Source organism: Peromyscus eremicus, chromosome 1 (assembly GCF_949786415.1).
Source record: "Peromyscus eremicus chromosome 1, PerEre_H2_v1, whole genome shotgun sequence".
Lineage (NCBI taxonomy): Eukaryota > Metazoa > Chordata > Mammalia > Rodentia > Cricetidae > Peromyscus > Peromyscus eremicus.
The window spans coordinates 189,120,596-189,139,762 of record NC_081416.1 but is presented as its reverse complement, the minus strand read 5'-3'; the positions used below and the strand labels follow the sequence as shown (position 1 = coordinate 189,139,762).

General features: G+C 38.3%; 2 pseudogenes; both read left to right on the top strand.

Annotated features, from left to right (window-relative positions):
- Nucleotides 1–2,368: 2,368 nt before the first annotated feature.
- On the top strand, nucleotides 2,369–3,375 carry LOC131894439 (poly(A) polymerase alpha-like; annotated as a pseudogene).
- Nucleotides 3,376–6,523: 3,148 nt separating this feature from the next.
- Nucleotides 6,524–7,671, top strand: LOC131903635 (vomeronasal type-1 receptor 4-like; annotated as a pseudogene).
- The last annotated feature ends 11,496 nt before the right edge of the window (nucleotides 7,672–19,167 follow it).

Genomic DNA, 19,167 nt, shown 5'->3' with positions numbered 1-19,167 from the left:
AAATGGAAGGACTTTTGCACTGGGTTATGGAAGGGAAACAATCCTCTTTTGATAAGGGGTCGAGGGCAAGTTTGTGTTTTTTCACAGGAAGAAAATGAAGCTAGATGGCTGCCTCAGCATTTGGGGTGGTGTACATAAGAGAGGATTGCCAGTCCAGATGATACTGTGGTTGCTTATGCTTTCCCAGAGGGGTTGGAGTGAGATTTACTGAACCCATGTTCCTGATTTCCCAATATTTCATCCTCTAGTTTGGAAAAAGAAGGAGATTAGGGTTATGGTTAATGATTCTCAGCTTCTTGATAGACATGCTACACTATATTCCAGACGCCTGTGAGTATTAATTACTCTGGATCCAGCTGAGAAATGCTTCCCTGTTTTTCCAAAATAAACCTTTGATTGGGTGTTTGACCACTTATCCACCCTATATCTTGTGACAAGGAGGTCACTTTTGCTATTATAGTGTTTATCTTTTGTTGCCAAAAGGAAATAGAAGACCTGAAAACAAGCGCTTCAGAGATTTTCCCTCTGAGGTACAGAGACTTATTGGAGCAATCCAACACTATTATGGAAGCGAAGTGTGGCTGAAGCCTCTCATAGTATAGTATCACTGGATTTCAGAGATATGTGCTAGACTGTTCAGGAAACCAAATTAGGAGGTACTAAAGAGGCCCTCCAAAATGAATAGGAGGAGTGGGATGAAAGTTTTGCTGTTGGTATTTGGTACTTGGGGACTGTAGCATCCGAAAGTTTTCTTTGCAAGCCAGAGGCAGTGATGCATTGGATTTTAGGATAGGGAAAATAAGACATTCAGAATTATGGAGTTACTCCTACCACACTCACAACAAAAAACACATTTTCTTGTCTCTTGAATAGATTAGTATTAGCTTGTGCTAATGCACAATATTTTTAATGTAAGTTATGAGAATTGGAATTAACCAATTGTGTGTCCATTTTTAATAATCATACTAGAATTATGATGTTAACTCATTATTGTTTGTAACCTCTTCTTTAACAATGAAAGTGTTACTGGTTGAAAAAAGATTAGAGCTCACTTGAGAGGAATTTGGTGTGATGGTATTGAGTCCTCGATTTGATGTGATTAAAAAAGAAATGTTTGATTTTGATGCAGCTAAAACTGCTAAAGACATCCTTGACCAATTTAACAAGGTCATTCCATCTTAATCATCCTTTACTCTTTATTAGAGTATATTGCAGCCACAGGAACATGTGTATTGCTAGGCATTATTTGCTTGTCTATTTTTATCAAGTTAATTGTGAACTCTTGGTGGAAAGTTGGTTTAGAGTTACATGATGTTAACCTCTGCATCCTCTATTGAAATTTTCCAGAGCCTGGTAGTTAAAGACAGATAAGTCCTTTTCACCATTCTACTACCTAAGCAGTGAATGAATGATGGAATTCATGAGACTAAGATGGATAAGACTGGTTAGTTGAAAAAGGCAACCTAATACAGGAATAGTCATCTGAGGGGTTCGGGGCACCCTTAGAAAATAAAAGGGAATTGTGAGACCCAACAGGGACTCCAGCTTGTGGCTTGATTCCATCTTGACTTAAGTTCAGAGAGTTCAAATTTGGCTTTGCTCCTTAAGGCTGAATTACAGGATGTTTGGCCAAAGAACTGGTTACTAGATGTCTTGCTCATCAAGGCCAAGTAACAGGGTGTTTGTTCAAAGGTGTGGTTACTAAATGTTTTGATAATTAAGGATGTGTTTATGCTTATTTGTTCCTTGAACCATGGTAAGAAGGTCTTCCCATCCTCTCCCCCCAATCTTGTTTTGGGTATAAAAGGGCTATGATAAATAAATTCAGGGCTGCTGCAGAATTCACTGTGTGCCATCCTGATTCTATCTTCTGTCTTTTGTTTTTTTCTTTCTTAATCCTCACTCCCATATTCAGGTACTCTTGGACAGGTCAGCTGATCCCTACAGTACACTCCACATAGCTGCATACTTGCTGTCTTCACAGGTGAGATGATAATTGGAGGGAAACACATGGAATCACACAGCCATATCTCAGGTATTGGCTGCCTCCCTATGGCATATGTCCCAGATAAAGAGACTTTGGAAGTGGGATCAGTAACTCAGAAAAGATCTAGTGTTGTATGCCTGAGGAGCCTTTATAATTAAATCTCTCTCTCCAGTTAAAAATCCCAAAGATGGTTCTAGAATGTTGTTGTGGTAGCGCTTGGGCGCCATGTTAGGATGAAGGGGAAGGAGGAGAAGCGCTTAAAGCTGTGGGGCCAGTTGTGGGACTGGGTTGGCCCTAGGGCTGAGGCAGCCCGGTCCCTCCCGCCTAGGTGGATCAGCTTAGGCAGTGGTGAGTGACTGGGTGGTGCATGCACCTGAGAGGATGCCTTTTCCAGTTACAAGCAGGTTTCACAAAAAAGGCAGCCCCAACAGAGGCACTGTGGCATTCCCTCTCCTATCAGCTTAGCGGCCCCCAAGGAGACTGACAGAAACTCATGAGACTCTGAAGCCCTTTGGGGTTTTTTAAGAAGAAGAGGAACTGCAGCACAGGATTTTAATTTTGGGAAAATTAAATAACCTGGTGAAAGAACGGATACGAGAAATCAGTGAAAGCAAGAATCTTCCACAATCTGTAATTGAAAATGTTGGAGGAAAAATTTTTACATTTGGATCTTACAGACTAAGAGTACATACAAAAGTGCCGATATTGATGCATTGTGTGTTGCACCAAGACATGTTTATCGGAGTGACTTTTTCACCTCATTGTATTATAAATTGAAATTACAAGAAGAAGTAAAAGACTTAAGAGCTGTTGAAGAGGCATTTGTACCAGTTATCAAACTCTGTTTTGATGGAATAGAGATTGATATTTTGTTTTCAAGATTAGCCCTGCAGACTATTCCAGAAGATTTGGACCTACGAAATGAGAGTCTGTTTAAAAAACCTAGATACAAGATGCATAAGGAGCCTTAATGGTTGCAGGGTAACCGATGAGATTTTACATCAAGTACCAAACATTGACAACTTCAGGTTAACTCTGAGAGCCATCAAACTGTGGACCAAACAGTACAACATCTATTCCAATTTATTATGTTTCCTTGGTGGTGTTTCTTGGGCTATGCTAGTAGCAAGAACTTGCCAGCTTTATCCAAATGCAATGGCAGCAACTCTTGTACATAGATTTTTCTTGGTATTTTCTAAATGGGAAGGACCAAATCCAGGGCTATTGTAACAGCCTGAAGAATGAAATCTTAATTTGCAGGTGTGGGACCCAAGGGTAAACCCCAGTGATAGGTACCATCTTATGCCTATAATTACACCAGCATACCCACAGCAGAACTCCACGTACAGTGTGTCCGTTTCAACATGAATGGTTGTGGTTGAGGAGTTTAAACAAGGTCTTACTATCACAGATGAAATTTGCTGAGTAAGGCAGAGTAGTCCAAACTTTTTGAAGCTCCAAACTTCTTTCAGAAGTACAAGTATGTATTTTAAGGCATGTCAGCCATGTTGCTCTTAAGTAGTGGTTTAACAGTGGCCTATGTGGTATATTCTCTTGCCAGATTAGTGAACTTTGGAGTCTCTCCTCTGGTGTCTGTAGAGTTTTCCTTACTGTTGCAAAGGACTTAGGAGTTTTAGTCAACTGTTGTTTTCCCCTTTATCAGTACAATGTGTCAGCCTTAGAGTTTTGTTGTTTGATTGACCTAGCATTCCTACTGTGTGTCAGCAGCTCAGTTCTAGGTGTGCAAGTTGTCACCAGGACAGTCTGCACCTTAGCAAGCAGGTGAGCTTTTCACTATCTGATTTCTGTTCTCTCTCAAAAAACTTCTTACATTTAATTCTGACAACTTACAAAGTTTTTAAAACATGCACACACCCAAAAAAAAGTCAGTGTTCGGCTGATTTAATGTTTCTAGTAATTAGTAGCACATCATTGACATACTATTTCCCCTTTAAAAAAATATATCTGCAAACATATTTAAGTGGGTATAATTTTTATTAACGTCTTTAATACAATGCTTTAACACCTTAGAAGTTAAAAGCCTCGTGAATTGTGTTGTGTTGAAAAATTTAAGTTACAATAAATTTTAAAGAAATAACAACCCCCCCCCCAAAAAAAAAAGTCCCAAAGACAACACATTCCAGACTGGCAGTGTAATTTCCATCTTTGTGTGGCTTAGTTTTTTGTATTACTTTATTCTCCTTTTTAGCGATTTAAGTTAATTATTTAAATATTATATACATATATATATATATATATCTCATACATATTATGATTGTCTATATCTTCAGACCATTGTTTTAAACTGCAGTGTGGCTAGGACCAAAGGAGCAGACTTGGGTGCTGACTCCACTCCTCTTGGCTTCTTAACGTGGCAGAGCTATGTTTACCACCAACTCTAGGGAGCAGTGGGTCTATGCCTCCATCAAGCAGTGTGCAGCCCAGAAACCCATTTTCTTTGTCTGTACTAGCAAAAGCCAAATCCACCATGCAGTGCACTGCATGGCTTGGAGACATCTCCGTGTACAGTGGTGGGAATCTGCCATGCTGTAGGTCAAGCACACATGCCCTGAACACACTATACTGTAGCTCAAGCCTCCATGCTGAGGCATCTTTGTATTATGGCTTGCCTGAGAGACACAACTAGAAAGCTACTCTTCACTCTATTTTAGAACCCTTTTTAAAATTTTCTCAGGTTTTGGGTGGAAATTCTTTCTAAAGTGTTGGGGATCAAATGTAGCCAGAAGTTTCTCTGGTCCTTCCCAGCCCTAATGTGGGGATGAATCTGTCCTACCCATGGTCCCACAGTCACTTATAAAATAATCATTCAGAGGCTTTTATTAATTACAAACTGTATGGCTTATGTCTTTAGTTTATATTAGCTAGCTCTTTCAACTTAACTCAACCCATTCCTATTCATCTATGTGTTGCCACATGGCTTTGGGGCACTACCTGTTCTCTCATGTGTTGATTCTCTTGGCAGTGGCTCACAGCACCTGCCCTCCCCCTGCTTTTCTTCTTTGTATCTCTTGGATTTCACACCTGACTCCACTCTACCCTGCCATAGGCCAATGCAGGTCTACTTATTAACCAATGGGAGCAACACTTATTCACAGCATACAGAAAGATAGCCCACAACAAAAGTTCATAAAGGAAATCCTGTGTCAAGAGTGTGGGTCAGTGGCCCTATCAAAATGGGAGTGTGGATTGAACCTGTGTGTATGTCAGAATTGTAAAGACACCACTGAGGAATAGGGTTAGTCAGCAAAGATACATGTTGTTCTGGATATTTAACATTGCTGAATTCTGCAAATATTTAATATATTCTATAGTGACAGGACTTATGGGGTAAAGAAAACAGTGGTTTAAGGTGAACTCCCAATATCCTAAAAGGATTTAATCTTTCAATTATGAAGAGTATGAATGAGCAGAAAAAAAGAGGATGAATGCAATCAATAATCATTATTTTTTACTGAACGATGATAAAGTACATATTTTGTTGAACTTAGGGCTCATTTGCAAAGTGGTCACTGTGGTTGGTGATAGAGATATTACTGAATGTGATTGTAGTGATTAGAATACCAAATTCACAATCCCAAACCCTCCCATTGTACCGTTGTTATATGCAGTATTTGCTAATTAAATGTTTTAAATTTTCCAAAAAAAGGTGAAACAAAACAAAGTACACTTGGAAACATAATATTATGTTAATAATCTGCTTTTTAACTAGCAATATAAGAATCATTAAACGTATTAATATTGGTGTTGGTAGTGTGCATTATGGTTTTGTACATGGAATAAAAACTAGCATTAATGTCTATGATTAATGTAATTGTTCCCAGAATGACTGTCCATATGTTAATGGAAAGATGTCTTTACATAAATTTAAGTAAAACAAAATTAATTGAGAAAATTTTTGAATCTCTTCAACAAATGTGCATAGTGTGGGGTTGCTTGGGTCATTTTCTCTATAAATGTAGATAAGGAGAGTTAAGGAAATGCTGTCCATCTGATGTTAGCTGTGTCCTGCAGTCAGTTTTCAAAATATTAAAATTACATGGAAATTAAAGACCAATGGTGTAAGAAGTAGAACGTGATGAGTTTGGATATGTATAAGATGGATGTGGAAAACTTTTTGACATCCTAAAATTCATCTGTGAACTTAAAATGATCCTAAGCAATTGTCTAAAAGAGTCTACATTTGAACTCTTCCCAGTTTAGACAATTAACTTTCATTTTTGACACAAAAGTTTTGCATATACATCTTCTATATTAAAATTTTCTCCACTCATATATTAATAGCCAATACTTTTATATTTTGCTAGTATTCATTAATATTTTTGTGTGTGATCTGAGACCAAAGATAGATTATTTTTCTCACACTCAATATTTTAAAGTGTATTTGTGTTTATTGTGCAAAATACATGGCATGTTTTTTAACAGTTCTGTAACACATTACACCTATATTCCTCACGTTTACCTGGGAAAGACTATTTGAAACCATGCAGGTTTACATGTAGTAACTCAAGGTTGAACATGATTCACTATGGGGCAAGTTGCTCTCACATTATAGTATCTGTTAGTTGCTGTAAATAATCACCCATGACTTATAGTGACCTGAAAATAGAAGTTTATGTTCATGTGTACACAAGATGTAAAAAAATAGCTCTAGGCCCCATAATTGTAGGCTGAGCATTTATGTGTAAGCACAAAGGAAATATTGTAAACTGCAGTTGAAGAAACCATCAAAGCAGCAGTCAAGCACTACACTAACTGCACGTTTTCTCCGTTGCCATTCATCCAGGTTCAAGCCTTTGTCTTAACTCTGCTTTACAAAGGATTGCTGCAGACCATGGATGCTTTTAGGCTGAAAGTTTTTGTAACTGATTTTGGATGCAAGCTGTTTCTCTACCTTGAAAAAATGGGCAGCAGTACATGTATTTGAAGTAGCAGCTTCATAAGTGTTTTCCAGGCCATTACAATGGGCCTCCATGGTACTGGCACACAGGGACTCCAGGTGAGCAGAGATTAGAGACAAAACATTCCAGCATAGTGGTTTATTTCTATACTTCTGTTGCATTCTGAACATCTTCATAAATTCTTATAATCTCCTCTACGGGACTTGCATATTGGAAGGTAGAAACATAATTATACAAGACTGTAGGTACTGTTCTGTTTTTCTTGAAAAAAAATGGCAAAATTCTGCATGCTGTGTTCCTGCCTCTATTTGATGCTGTATGTGGGGGCCTCATGGTCTGTGCCAGCATATCAACTGTTCTTACCCTGTATAGCCCCAAACAGAGAATGCAACACATGCCTACTACCAAAACTTCCCACAAATTCTTCCACTTACTCCAGGACTATCAAGACCATCCTTCATGAAGTGAGTACATTTGTTTTCTTTTCTGTAATCCCTTGTCTCTTTCAACTGTTTCTGGTGTTCTTGATTAATCCTAGCTATCTCCTGGTAAAAACAACCCATAGTTATCTCTGGGTGTTTTGCAGCTGTGAGTCCCTATCTGAGTCACTATTCTATAGCATCCAGCCACTCTTTTCCCTGGATGAGAAATTTATCAGAACCTGATATGATTAAAAACAAACTGAAGCACCATACATGGTTCTTGATTAACCCCCCATGCCTGAAAATGTTATGTACATTGTGGACAGCCATCACAGAACACTGATGTGTTCATATATAAACTTTTCTGTTTAATTAGTGCATGTGCTTTTATGCATCTATATTAGGCAAGTTTGCAAAAACACTCACTCAGATTCTGTTTATCCTGCTTCATACAATGTGCTTGTCAATTTTTGGTAACACATTGTAACTACAAAGGCTAAATAAAAACATACCTGTAGAATTTAGAATTCTGAAAAAAAAATTACTATGATCTAGATAAACTGACTAAAAAGAACAATTACTTTCAGGTTTTCTTGATATGTTTTGTGATTAGCTTGTTAAATAGAACTTACTTCTTCTTGCTCTGATTCTATTCTTGTGTTAGTATCTGTATGTCTTGAGAATCACATCCAATTTAAAGCTATGAAACATTATTTACAGGGACAACTGGAAGTGGTCATGTTTTCTAAAGCAATGAAAGCATATAGAAAACTTATGATCTGATTTCTGGTTTTGACACTTCTTCAAATTCCCTCTATTTATTTTTAATATTTTAATACATTTTGGGAACTCAACATTGAGTGATTAAAAACCAATAATGGAAAGGAAGGTGTTTAAAGAACACAACATTTCTAGGATACAATCAAGAGATCAAAACTAAGTTAAAAGTTATCAGAGAGATTGTGTTTAATGAAGAAACAGAAAATTTTCAAATGAAGAGAAAGAAATGGACATTCTAAAAAGAGAGGTGTTTAGAGTCTAGAGAGATATGGCCAGAGAAGAAACCCTGTCCCTCATCTGGTAGTCAGATAACGGGAAACACATAGCTAGTAAAACAGTTAACAAGATATAAAGGAAAATGACATCACGCTGCAAGTGAAAACACAACAAGGGATGTCAGGACTCTCATTACCCATATACTTAGCAGCAATGGAAAGATGTGGTTCAACACTTAAGGAGGACACTGCTTTAATCCAAGCACTGGCAAGTCAGAGACAGGTGGATCTCTGTACATTCAAGGACAGCTTGTTCTCAGAAGAAAAGTGGATGGTAGCTAGGGCTACATGGAGAGACTCTGTCTCAAAATAAATAAGTTATTAGATAAAAAAGATAAGGAAACAACTTAGAGCCAAGATTTCTGCATTAAGAGAAGCCATTTGTAAAACTGAAGGAGAACTAAGATCAAGAATTTTAAAATTTGAAGTGAAAACAGGTGTCTTAGCAGATCCCAGTAAAATCCAGTGAATTATTAGGAAACATCTTGAAATTTCTGTTCTAAAATGTGAAAAATATATAAGTAGATAAATTCCTATATACATATGACTTGATATGAATAGTCCAAAAGGTATAAGCAATTATAGAAGACTGAAGAAGCATAATAAAAATGGTCCTTACACAAGAATCTCAGGACTGGATGGGTCCTTTGATGACTTCTCCCAAACCTTTAAAGAGCTGACACCAATGTTTTGAAGAGTGTCTGAAAAACCAGAGAGAAAAGAAATTCACCAAAACTTACTCACTGAATCAATCATCATCCTGATCATGTGTTCAATTCTGGTGGTCCTCATGTGAATGGAGAGAACAGTTTTCCTGTAACCTCCAAAATCATTAAAAAACAGCACCTCCTCAAAACAAAGAAATAAATATAATAAGAATATAAACAGCAAAAAGAGAATAAAATCCTTGTTAAGAAAATATTTGAGAACATTAGTGTATAAATCATGAAAAGAAATGAAAAACAAAATTCACTGTATCCCAGGAATTACAGAATTATTTAATACATTAATGATTAACACAGAGAGATCTTGGTAGAAGAAAAACAAATTGTCCAAAGAAAAAAAGAAACATAGTGTTTATATCTATCTGTATCAATTAAATGCAAGGTAAAGATATTTGCTATTCCCCATCCCCCAGTCAATGGTTGTCATCAGGAAGACAAATATCCCTATCTCTGCATGCTCTTTCTCATTTTATCTCAAACCAAATACTGTCCTTGAGGGTTCTGTGGATTTGCAAATGTGGGAAGAAATGGAGAAAACTCTGATGAGAACATCATCTGTAGTTTTTAACAGATTTGGGCAGCAGTGGTGTATCTGACAGCTAGAGACATGGTAGAGTTGGCCTGTCACAGCATCTGCTGCTGAGGCTGTCTTTTGTCAGGAGATATGAGAACCTCCAGTGTTTCTTGTATACTTACTCTTTTTTCTTTTTTTCCTGTGACCAATAACACTCTAAATAAACCACACCTTACTACAAAATATAACTACCCATTGGCATGAGACATGGGCATGTACACAGTGTCAGACTGTGATTGAACAGAGGACACAATAACATTCAGTGTGGATTATTGCCATTTTCTTATGATCCATGACATCTTTATCATCCATTTGTCTCATTTCATTTCTTTACTAACTTAAGTGATGTAGTCTCTTGAGGATAACAAAGAGGAAATAACTAGATCTGTTTTGCTGGTGGAAAAAAGAATTCGATGGGACTTCCACAGAGGACTGCCAGTCCTTCATATGTCATAACTCAATATTTCTTTCTCACCCCCTGTGGGATCTTGTCTTCTTCCCATGATGCAGAATTTTCAGATCATTATTTACAGTGTTCCCTTAAAAGATGGTAACAATAAGTTTGTAATTATTCTTGATCCCTGATGCTTGTGGCAAACATCTCTCAGGAAGGGTCTTTGATGCTGGAGTCTGTATGTCCTTTGCTATGGCAGGTGAAAAGATAGTTGCCGTTTTGAGGAAAGCTGAGGGTACAGAATCACAGATGCATATCTGTGGCATTTTAAATCACCAGACCTAGTCATTGAGTCAACATCAGGGAGAAAAAAATCCTGTTAGAAAGTTAGTGATTTTTTTCTGAGGCAAGGTATCTCTGTTTAATAGTAGTAGCTGTTCTGGAACTAACTCTGTAGACCAGGCTGGCCTCAATCTCACAGATATCCCCCTGCCTCTGCATCCCAAATGCTGGGATGAAAGGTTTGAGGTTTTTTTAAACCAACAGCACCCAGCAAGTGAGTTTTTTAACAGCTGTCTGCTAATGAGAGTTATGGATGAAAGGTGATGTCAACATCTGTTAAGTGATCACATGAGAAAAATAAAACTTAAGATTAAAGTTGGTTAGTGACAGCACAACAGACTAAGCAGAGATATTCATGATGATAGAGTCGCAAAGAATATGAGTTCCTATATCTACCCCAAACTTAATTCCCCTGACTGAATGAAATTTTCAGACACAGTCATAGACATGGCTTAACTCAAGTGAGAATTAAACTGTATTTTCAGGGTATCAGAATTGTTTAATAATCAGTCTATTACTGACAACTCACTTCTAGAATCCTAGACAGGATTGTGAGTTTTCATCATGGCACTGGTAATCTGTTAATGTCAATATTCTGTCAAACTCAATATTCAAGTGAGTTATGCATATACAGGAAACATCTATGTCTGTGGACAAGTGTGAGTTTCTGGAAACTGTCTCAGAGGAATTTCTCTAACTTTGCAGTGGAGGCAGGTGAATGAGATGCTAATATTAGATCATGAGATCATCTCCTCTGTGAGCCTGGTGAGGACCTTTAGGGACAGCTAACACAGACACTGAGAAGTTATATCAGAGCTTGTCAGGGGAGCCACATCCTGTTTCACCCTTGTGAAATGTTCTTTGTTGACAGTGAAGAGTATGTGAATGAGTCCAGGTAAAAGATGACTCTACCTCTGCTCTGTATTGCTTGTAACTTAATCCTGATCTAAGCACTAAGGTTTGGCAAGTATATGAATAAAAATTGATCTGAAAAACTGTATCACGTGTTATATACATGGCTTCATGTCATAAATGTGCCAGATTTTGTACACAGTCTGTGTTATAAAAATCATTCTACAGATTTGTGTCAATGCTTAGCTCAGCTATGTATTTGTTCTTAAGGTCATCTTATGAAATAATGTGTTCTTTCCTTCAACCATACCTTAACTAGTATGTGGTTGGCATCTGTTGAATGAATAAGTCATACGATCACCTCAGGTGTGTGGTTCATTACACAGATATATCATTTTGCAGGTCTTTGACATACTGGGCTTTTCAAGGTTTGTAATTCTTGATCAAAAATACCTCAGTACTCATTGTTACATGATAATTACCTATACTATTCACATTCTCAAACAAATCCATACTTCCAAGAGAAGAAATAATAAAATTCTTGCTATGAAGGATACAATAAGGAAGTACAAAATGAGAAGTAAATATGCCACTTTTGTGTTTGGAAAACCCAGTAAAATAGCTATCATTTATGGAACCTCTGGAATGACTGTATACTAAACCCATCACCATCCAATCAGTTCCATTCTCCAAATCCCCTCAAACAAGCTGTATTTCAAAAATACTAAACTACAGTAGTGTAACTCAATTTCCTGCATCTTCAGTGATAACATGTTAAGTATATCTGCTCATAGCCATCAAAGAGTGAACATATTATATGTTGTTCTTCTTACATATCTTGATCTCTACTGCAAGTCTATTCTTTAGTCTCAGTAAATCCCTTGATCTTAATTCCATTGGGACTATGTTGAAGGGCAAAGGTTGGGATTTAGGTAATCTGGTAAAAGTAACCCATGCAGGGTCCTGAAGCTCCTGTAGAAGGTACTAACCAAATGACACACAATTTAAATTGAAACATTGCAATTTGTTTGTGTGTTCCAGTACATGGGATGTGTGGTGATATATTATTTGTCCTGACATGTGATACTTTATTTGTATGTTAATAAATAAAGTTTGTCTGGAGATCAGAGGTCATAGTCAGCCATAATGGGAAGTCAGGTGGTGGTGGTAGCACACGCCCTTAATCCAATCATGTGGCAGCCAGAGTCTCTGTGTGTTCAAGGATACAGCCAAGCGTGGTGACACATGTCTTTAATCCCAGTACCAACCATAGAGATATGGAGGTCTGTATAGACAGCGGGTGATGAGGATGTGATGTGGCTGGGCTTAGAGCCAATAAGAAGGCAGAACAGGAAAGCATTAAAGGCGTAGGTTAGATAAGAAGAGGTTCTCTTGAGAAGCTACGGCAATGTGGTGAGCTAAGGTTAGTTGGTGGCTCTTTCTCTGATCTCTATGGCTTGCATTCCTCTATTTGGCTCTGTGTTTCTTATTTGATAAGCCTAGAAATTCATCTACAGGGATGCATATTTGTTAAGTATTAAACATGTGAGGTCTGCATTATGACAACCACAAAATTTCTGTTTTTGTTGTTTTATCTTGTATTAATTTATTTACAGAATCATAATATACTATTAGAAACCTAATCAGAATTTTAAATGAATGCATATAAAAGGATAATTTATAACATGATAAATATGGCATCCCTTTTACAATCAACTTTTCAGTTACCAGCATGTATCTCTGGGGATTGAGTGGACAAACCAGGATTGTTGTTGTCAATGAACTTTCTGACCTAACTCCCTGACCCCTGCATGGAGTACCTATATTAGAAAGGAATATTACAGTGCCAGAGCTGCTTTTCTTTGCTTAAAGTCAAGATCTCACGACAATTTGCTGCTTTTGTTGTCTGCACTGTGGCTGTATAATACTGGGCCTTTCAACATTCAAACAAGCACCAGGGAGGTGATTTTTGGGTGCTGTTTTTCCCTGCATAAACATAGATGAACTCTGGAAAATGGATATTCATTGTCAACAGTGGTGCACCCACTGGGAAGCACAGCCATCTCTGTTTTATTTCAGTTTCCTCTGAGTTGAAACAGCAGCACCTCAGGAGGACATATAAGGTACACTGTACTCAAGGAAAAACAAATTCTCTTGTCTGGGAAGGCAGAAGCAAGCAACTTTCACAAGGACCTCTCTCCAGTGATATAGAAGCAGAAAAGCATTATGGGAGGATAGCTTCAAATGTCCAGCTGCCTAGATGGGGTACAGTGTGGCTTTCTATACACCCTATAGAGAGCTACAGGATTGCAGTTTTCAGGAGTTCTCACCATGATATCAAGAGACTTTTTCCATTTTTGACAACTGTCACCAGGAAAAAAATTGCTCAGAAAAGTCATTGGCACTACAGCTCTGTAAACCCATTACTACTGCAGGAGAAAATTGCAGGACTGAGGGGAGGGGAGATCACAGACTCAAAACCCATGTCTGAGGTACTAGATTCCTCCCTGCAGCTCACCTGCTGTTCACAGAGATCATGGATCCAAGAACAGTATGTTTTCAAAAGGAATGTTACAGGTATAGTCTCCATGTGTACTCCTCTAGGCAGAATCCAGAAGTAAAAGACAATCACAAGATTCAAGGTAAATAACCTCACCTGAATACAAGTGAGTTTGTAACTGACATAAAGACAGGATCATCAATCAGAATAAATCCAGAGAAACATGACCCACCAACAGATAACTGAGGTTGTAGACCTCAAAACCCTAGATCACATACATGGATAGGATTCCACAATCACACTGCTCTGATTTAATATAAGTGATAATGACACCTGGTTTTTCAAAGTACTGACAGTTGTTTTAAAACCCATCTGTTGCTCATCCCTCCACACTTACCCTCCTCCGAATTGTCAGGTTCCCAAGAGCTCTTCCTGCAGTCTCCCCATGCACACAGTGAAGAGGATCCAGTCATCCTGGGCCGAAACTGGATCTAGTGCTTGGAGGCTGATATGCCTTTAAGTCAGCACACTAGGGAAGAGGAATTTTATCCTTTCTGCAAGGCCAGCTCTCTGAGCTCATGATGAGTTGTATTCCTTCTTAAAGTCACCTAAGGCACCTTAAGATTAACATTAGTACTTGCATTATCCAAACCAAACAACTCCAGTCATGTGTGTAAAATCTTTTATTCTGTTTAAAGAATTACCTACCATTTTATCACAAAAATACCCATCTAACATACTAATCCAATCAGAGAATGCTTAAAGTTGAGGGGTACACTATAGTCTCTTTTCTCGTTGCAGTGCACAGCTATGAACCTAAAACTTGTATAAATATTAATATCAGTTTGATGTATATAAATCAATCATTTCAATTATATAATAATAAGAACATTCAGGCCAACACAGGGCAGAATATATATATATATATATATATATATATATATATATATATATATATCCATGAAAGTAGTGTTACTTCTCAGTCTTCTTCCATTCCTAAGAAAATTATATGCTCAGCTTCATGGGAATGATTTTGAGCCTCTGTATTTGTGATAATTGAGTAACTTGGTCTATTTCTGGGATTCCTGGCAAAGACAGCATGCGCAGTCCCTGTGCTTTATCTGGCTATTGGTAACCTATTCCTCAGGCTAAAGTGCCTTTCCCAGCCTGAATAAAGGGGAGGTGTTGGTCTCATGGTAACTTGATATATCATGATTTGCTTGTGCTCATAGGAGGCCTGCATCTTTCTGAGTGAATATGGAGGAAGAGAGGATGGAGGCAGGGTTCAGGGAAGTGAGAAAAGGAGTGGCATGAGAGGAGGGATGGAAGACTGCCATCCTGATGTAAAATTAATACATTAATTAAATAAAATAAATAAATTCTTAGAAACAAAAAATACATGCTCTATTCTCTATTTCTTTTTTAAAGTAGGCTCCAATTTTTTTTACTTCAAATGAGAAAACTTAGCAAGCTTTAAAAATCAATACATTAAGAAAAGATGTCAAAACTATTATAATTTGCAAAAGGTAAGAACATTCAATAAAGTATTAATTATACTATATAAGAATACACACAAACTATCTTGATGTTCATTTCTGTAGAAAATGGGAAAAGTTTTATAAATTGTTTCCCAATATGCAGGGTAGATTAATGGTTTTCATTCACTTCTTTTTTTTTCTCTGTTTTCTATTAACCACTCAATATGTCTTCTGACCAATGGCAATGCTGGACAGACTTCCCAAATTTCATCTTGGTTTATTTCTTCTTTATAGCTATTAAGCTATTACATTTGACTCCATCTGTTGTTAATTATACTTTGTGATTTTAACATCATTATGAATAAATGATTATGTATGTACCAATATGGGATTTGGACCATTTTCAAACAATACACACCTGTTATGAGACAGGTTTCTGTTCTATTTCCCTCCATGTGTAGAGACTGCTTAATTTTGCCTAATAATAAATCATAAATTTGAAATTTCTTACTACAAAAAATATACGATGCTAGATAATAATGGTCTAATAGTATAAGAATAAGTTTGTTTTTCTCCTAATTTTTACAATTAACCTATGTTTTACTTGAGATAAAGATATGTCTTTTTTTCTGCATCTGTGTTAAATCAGTTAAAAGTCCTATCTGATTACTAATCAAGTATGAATATACAAATATTTAGTTGAGCAAAACTTCTCTCATTTTTTTTTTTTACCAGTGGAATGCCAGGTATAGCAATGAATTTTCAATTCATTGAGATTCATGGAAGAAATGAGTGTGGCATTCATAGTAGATACCTATACACTATTGCCAGGGACCAGCCTCAGCAGTTTCAGGGGTCCAAAGGACGGGATACCTGGAAGGTGCAGTAACAGCTCAGAGACAATGCTTGTGCAAGCTGACAGGTCACTTCGGGCTTCTGTGGTTGCTAAGTAGCTTCTTTCCTACAGCTTCTTTAGCTTCTGCTTTTGCCTTGGAAACCTCAGTCTTTTATTATCATGAGCAAGGGGGAACAGAAAGAAAAGGGGAAATCACCCAATACAGAATGTTCTCATGATTCCAAAGGTTATTCTTAGAAAATCACCAACATATTCTTCAACATCTTTTACTAAACACAGGAACTATCCCTGGCTTAACACCAAAGCAAGCATAATCTATTTTTATTATTAATGATTATACAATCTTCTAAGCACTTGACCCAGAGGCTAGCAACATGCAATTTTGCAAAAAAGATAAAAATAAGAACAGTAATGAATGTACCACACAGTCATTTCCTTCTCACACAGCCTGCTCCAACCTCAAGACCCCTACAGCCACCTAAGTTCCTCCTGAGCCCTGTGCAAACACCAAGCTCCATGACTGGTGTGTCACAATGACCTCAGACAAGAAATCTGTCCTGAAAGTCAGCAACTTATGTCCTTCTATATCCCAACAATTACAAGGAAGAACTGGTCCAATTTTCAGAGCTTCCATAAAAGGAAGCTCACCTTTCTTGGCAGTTCATTTTATTTATTTTTTTCTTATTTCTTTAATAAGAAATGATCTACTTACTCCACATACTATCCACAGATCACCCCTCCTCCCTCCTTCCACCCCCAGCCCTCTTTCCCGAACCACCCTGCATCACCACATCCCCCAAATCAAGGTCTCCCATGGGGAGTCAGCAGAGCCCAGCACACTGAGCCTAGGCAAGTCCAAGTCCCTTGCCAATGCGCCAAGGCTGTGCAAGGTGTCACACCACAGTCACTGGGTTCAAGAAGCCTGCCCATGCACCAAGGACAATTCCAGATCCCCCTGCCTGGGTGCCCCCAAAACAGTTCTAGGCAAACAACTGTCTTCCGTATCCAGAGGGCCTAGCCCAGTCCTATGGGGGCTCCACAGCCACCAGTCCACAGTTCATGGGCTTCCACTAGCATGGCCGGTCATCTCTGCACGTCCTCCCATCATGATCTCAACGTCCCTCGCCTTCAGTATCTCTCCTCTCTCTCATCAATTGGATTCTGGGAGCTCAGCCTGGTGCCTGGCTGTGGATCTCTGTATCTGCCTCCATCAGACATTGGACAAAGGCTCTATGATGACAACTAGGTTATTTGCTAGGCTGGTCACTAGCATAGACCAGTCCAGACACCCTCTGGATCACTACAAGCAGACGAAGGTGGGGTCAACCTTGTGCATTCCTAAGAGACTCCCTAGCACCCTGCCTCTTCCTATTCCCATGATGTCCTCATCTATCATGGTATCTTCCTCTCTGCCCTCCCACTCTGTCTCAGTTCCAGCTTGACCCTCCAACTTCTCTCTGTGCTCATCCCCCACTCCTCGGCCTCTGCCACCCCCCCAACACCCAGTCCCCTCCTAAAGATCTCATCCACTTCTCCTTTACAGGGTCATCAATGTGTCCCTCCTAGGGTCTTTTCCTATTAGCTAGCCTCTCTGGAGTTGTGGGTTGCAGTCTGGCCATCCCTTCCCTCACATTTAGTATCCATTTATAAGTGAGTACATACTATGTTTGTCCTTTTGAGTCTGGGCTATCTCACTCAAGATGATATTTTCTAGTTCCATCCATTTGCTAGCAATTTCATGATATCATTGTCTTTTACTGCTGAGTAGTATTCCATTGTGTATATGCACCATATTTTCTTTATCCATTCTTTAGTTGAAGGGCATCTACGTTGTTTCCAGGTTCTTGCTATTACAAATAATGCTGATATGAACATAGTTGAGCATGTGTCCTTGTGTTAAGATTGAGCATTCCTTGGATATATACCCAATAGTGGTTTAATTTGGTCTTGAGGAAGACTTATTCCCAATTTTCTGAGAAACTGCCATACTGACTTCCAGAGAGGCTGTACAAGTTTGCATTCCCACCAACAGTGGAAGAGTGGTCCCCTTGCTCCACATCTTCTCCAACATAAGCTGTTTTCAATGTTTTTAATCTTAGCCATTCTGACATGTGTAAGATGGTATCTCAGAGTTGTTTTGATTTGCATTTCCCTGATGACTAAGGATGTTGATCAATTCCTTAAATGCCTTTCAGCCATTTGAGTTTCTTCTGTTGAGAATTCTCTGTTAAGCTCTGTAGCCCATTTTTTTATTGGATTGTTCAGTATTTTGATGTCTACTTTTTTGAGTTCTTTATATATTTTGGAGATCAGTCCTCTGTCAGATGTGGGGTTGGTGAAGATCATTTCCCATTCAGTAGGCTGTCATTTGGTCTTATTGACCTTGTCTTTTGTTCTACAGAAGGCAGCTCTTTTTATTCTAGGAACCCAATAAAACTTGTAGCAATCACTCCAACCATTGGCACATTATCTCCACACTCCTTCAGGAGGATGAAAAAATATCTGAATTAAAGTTACCATCTCCCTTTCTTGGTGGGGGCCACTATTTTCCTCCTATTCTAGGTTCCCACACTTTTAGTTTGTCATCCCATCTACATGTTACTCCATCCACAGTCTTCAGCCAATATCCCTTAGAGTCTCAAGTTTTACACAATGTCCTTGGAATATCCTCAGAAACTGAATTATTCATAATGGCCAATTTGAGTCCAGTGTGTTGAAACACATCATACCATGTGCTATAGTTGACCACGCATTCGGTACAGTTTATCCAAGCCTGAAAAGCTTCCCCAGGCTACAGGTTCTTTCCCACGACCTGTGTAAGTGCCTTAACCCCAGCCTGGGTGATCATCTCTGTGTAGTTTCCTGTAAAATTTACTTCACTCCTTTCCTGTATCACAGAAATCACCATTGATTTAGAAACACAGAATATGAAGATCAAATAGAAGAAAAAGACTAGTATTACAAGAAGTATTTATATGGAGGAGGACATGACATGTGCATGCCATAAAGCATGACCTTGGGACACATAGGCATTTCTGACTTGGCCCTCTAGAGTCTTGCTAA